Below are 4,813 nucleotides of genomic sequence, written 5' to 3' on the forward strand. Positions count from 1 at the left end.
TCCCATATCTTGTGTGTGGGCTACTTTGACAGATAAAACCTATATAAAATATGCATAACATGTTTGTCAAATATTTGTGTAATATAAAGTATGCATTACATATTTGTCGCACTTGGGCTGAATTAACATGTGGCCATTAGTGGTCGGTGCTGTTGCAGTCTGCGTGGAAGGTCTAGCTACAGTTTGAGTGGAAGGTTCAGCTGCAAAAGGTCAAGCTGCAGAGGGCTGAGGGGGTGGTGGGTAATGTCTGGTGACGGAAAGAGGGGTATAGGGAGTAAAATTGAACTCCCTGAAGGTGGTGTAGGCAAAGGGGGGCTAGGCTAGGTATGGGTGGCAAGCTGTGAAGAAAAGGTCCCCTCAGTACCTCCACCCCTATTGAATAATTCACTAATTTTCTTTTAGGGTTTGAATATGTTTGTGATCAACCGCCTGGGAGCTCGTCACCACCATAAGCCATCTGCAAAAAAAGAAAGAAAAAAGTAAGGGGGGCTAGGCTAGGTATGGGTGGCAAGCTGTGAAGAAAAGGTCCCCTCAGTACCTCCACCCCTATTGAATAATTCACTAATTTTCTTTTAGGGTTTGAATATGTTTGTGATCAACCGCCTGGGAGCTCGTCACCACCATAAGCCATCTGCAAAAAAAGAAAGAAAAAAGTAGTATAGTTTTAAAAATGCTAGAAATAAGTAGTAACTACTGCTATGTTATAAAAATAATGTGTTAACTACTACTATGTTGAAAGAAAAAAAAAGCAACTATTGTGATCTAAGGAGAGTAACATGTTGTAAAAAAAATACATTCATAAATAAAGGAATATATGCAAAAAATATTCATTTACCTCTTAACAATTAATCACTAGATGATTCACTTCTATCTGATGAGACTGCATCCTCACTACTAACATCATATTCAATATTTTCTTCAATGTCTAAGTTTATTTTCTCTAAGTACAACTCATTCTCATTAGCTACAATTTGATCATCTCCATCATTAGCAAGCCTTTAAATTTTGACATACACTCTTCTTGACGTGATGTTGGTATTGATGTGTTATTCTCAATGACCCCCCTAGGTTTAGTCTTAATAATAACAAGCCAATCTCGTTTACCCCGCAGTATACCCAGGTATTTAGTAAAGAATACTTGGGTAACCTAGCTAGTAATGAAAAATGGGTCGTACTTTCTATATATTTTACATCACTTTACTTCTATAATAATATAAAGTGTATGTACCTTATTCCTCTATTTTATATTAGATCAAATCAAATACAATTAAAAAGATATAAGTTATTCACTTCATTAGGATATTCCAATTATAGTACTTCATGTAAAACCCCATAATACTCACAATCATCACCCGTATGATTATTCTCTTTTACATAAATGTTGGCGGAATTTTGGAAATAGGTTTTTCAAAGCTTTGTTTTCTTTGGTAATTTTTGAGTTAAAATTAAATTTAAATTCTAAAATTGAATCATCTCGTTAAAAAAGTATATCACCTCGAAAGATGGAAATAAAATTTCATAACGGTGTTCAGATCTAGAATTATGAATCTCATCTTGAATATTATGACCGGATGCTAAAGAGAACCTCGTATGGCCCCGAGGAGCCAAGATGAGGTTCAACTAAATATCTAGTTACAATAATCAAGAAGTGTGATCGTTAAGTTCATATCCAAAGCTTTATCGAGGAAAGATATATCTCCCAAAAGGGAGAAAATACCATTCAATGATAATTTTTTGAATATGATAATAACGATCATCTTTACTCTTTCCCAAAGGAATCCAACATAAATTTTTGAAAAAAAAGCAACTTATAAATTCAGGTGGATGTGTGGTTCTAAATCTTCTACGAGCACAAGCCCTCATAGTTAATTACATCGTAGGGAGACAGAATCCCCTATGAAAACTCTCGATTAAAATTGTGATAAAATTTCGTTAGATTTTCTAGGAGTGATATCAAAAAGAGGTGAATTTTGGAAACTAAAAAGGGAATGGATCAAAATTGAGCAGTTATTATCAGAATCAAGAGAAAAAAAAGTAGGGGACACTTTGAGATTCTGAAACCATCCAAAAGTGTCCCAACTTAATCTAAGTGTTGGGCTTTATATTTTAGATTGAAAGAAGATTTAATTTGAGTTGATTATTTTATTAGAAATTTGGGATTATATTCCTAAAGTTTGGGGTCTTATGATCGAAGATCTGCCCCGGATCCTAGATCAAAATTTAGATACAGGACCACAATTATCCGAACCTAACTAATGCAGTGCAAGATCTGAACTTATCCCGGCCTGGATTGGAGAGCCAGCTAACCACCTAATCAATTTAAAATACATGGTCCGATCATTTATGATAGAGTGTTAGGTATATTTTATTTAAGGTTTTGGAGAGCTGGGGCCGACATCTAGAGATTTTCCTAATTGGTCCATTTTGACTTATACTGGGTGCAAAATGCTAAGGATTAATGCAATTAAAATTTTGATATTTTTAATTTATTTCTAATGCAATGCATGCTAGTCAACAACTTCAAATCATGAATGCTTAAAAGTTAAAAATAGGCTTAGAAAATAATTTTTTAGAAGACTGAACTTCCCCAAGTTCAGGACCTCGTCCTCATAGTTCAGACTATGCGGACTCTACCTACAGGCATGGAAGGGTCTAAAGTAAGGAAAGGAGGAGTGCAGAAATATGCATGCGACCCGAGGTCGATCCCCGGCTAATTCCCTAGATTCATTATATTTCTATATTATTTAGACTCACTAAATTTTAAACTATTTAATTATGAGTATAAAGTTTTCACACCCTCACGAGTCTCACGTATCCAGGCGAAAACAAAAGCGGCACACAAACACTAAAAAAAACTAAGAAAAGTAAGTAGTTCTATACGCAATTCTTTCACCACATCAAATATAAATAAATTAATTAATAAATATCCATAGGCAAAGTTGCCTTGCTTATTACAACCAGGATCTTGCAGAAAGTAAAGTGGTCGGGCACCACTGACAATAACTCGGATTCTAAACCTAGTAGAGACGCAAGTGGTTTTGAATGGGATACTCTTTGTCTTCAAATCTTCAATCTTGTTCTCCTCCAAGCTCCTTTCCTTCAGGCTTCTTAGATTCTTCATAGTAGACTACCCAAATGGATAAGAGGGCACTTCCTTTGAGGGGAAGGCCACTCTTTTCTCTTTGGGTAGAAAAGAAGTGATTCAAATTTGGATCTCCAAATAGAATAGGGCTACTCCCCTAAGGGGTATCCTTTTCTCTTTAGAGTCCAGGCTTTGGACCTTTGTATCCAAACTCAAAACTCTACCTTCATAACACTTTACATTTGCATAAATTATATTTATATGAAAATGAAAAAAACTATAGACTCTCCTATAGGGTTATCCTAAGCAGTTAATAAATCAAAAGAATTTATTCTCAAGAAGTTATATATGTGCAAAAAAATAAATAAACATATTGGCCACGCTCTTTTTACTATTTAGGGGCTTAGCAGCTGAAGCACCTGTGCAAGCATTTTTATAATTGATTTTATTTAGCCCCCCTATTTAATGCCCTACATGAGCGTGGCCACTATGGATCTCCGAAAGGATTCTGCTCTTGTGGTTCGAATGCAAAGGGTACGATCACATTATCCCGTATGACAAAACGGTCGTAGGCCTTTATAATCGACACAAGCAGGCCGATGGAAGAGTAGATGAAGTTATATATACAATTAGCCATGGAGGATGATAGCTTTCACCGATGGATAATAATATATATAACTCTAAATTCACGAGATTTCCCCTATTCGATACATCAGCTCGAATAGAATTTATTTGATTGTAGGGATCGATTTCCTACGGTCGCAAACCCCCGTAGTTAATTACATCCTAAGCCTTGACTTAGAAAAACTCTCGATTAAGGACGATGTATTATTTACTTCATGATTTGGTGCACAAAAAGAGCTCCTAAGTTCTATTCCAAAAAGTCTCTTCTATTTATCTTTAATGATGATTAGACCTTTTTGAATGGATAAAGATATAATTAAAATTTTGAGTTTAAAAGATCAAAGATCGAATTGCTACCAGAAGAGAAATGACAGACTCAAAACACAGATAAAAGGAGACACACTGAGGGGTGTACAACCTGGACTTATGCTTGCCTGGAGTGAGATACCAGCTAACATCCTAAGTACAATCATACGCTCTATATGTATAAAAGATAGGAAGGCTCTACCCTAGGAAATCAAGGATTTGTAGTTTAAAAGATTTCAATCAGTGACTCTATAATATGCAAAAGGGTATACCTAACGCCATGAATGATGCATGAAATGGATACAAAATATCCCTAGGTCTACTGATGTAATGTATACATGTGAGTGCGATGCAATGTGAAGCAAGGTGTGTAAAGACAAATGCATGCATGACATTTATAGTACAGAAAAAGTAAGTAACCACCCTAAGGGTACCCTCCAGGCAAGGTACCCACACAGAAAACTATCCTAGCAATGCCCACTTCGTGTGGGAAAACAGCGATGCCCAATGGCACCATGGGTGGCCTACTCTATAGGCCTAAATAACCCTAGTGGTCTCTAAGGCTCACAGAAGGTGGGGGGTATCATACCCAAAACCAGAAGGCCAAAATCCTAGCGATGCCCACTTCGTGTGGGAAAATAACGATGCCCAATGACACAAATTGGTGGCCTACTCTATAGGCCTAAATGACCCTAATGATCTCTAGGGCTCACAGAAGGGGGCAAGCTTTGACCTGTAGGGCCAAAGCTTCGGTACTGAACTAACCTAAGGCCAGCTACCTAAACATATTAGAATACCTAT

The sequence above is a fragment of the Dendrobium catenatum genome, unplaced genomic scaffold (genome assembly GCF_001605985.2).
Source record: "Dendrobium catenatum unplaced genomic scaffold, ASM160598v2 fragScaff_scaffold_1704, whole genome shotgun sequence".
In the NCBI taxonomy this organism is placed as follows: Eukaryota; Viridiplantae; Streptophyta; class Magnoliopsida; order Asparagales; family Orchidaceae; genus Dendrobium; species Dendrobium catenatum.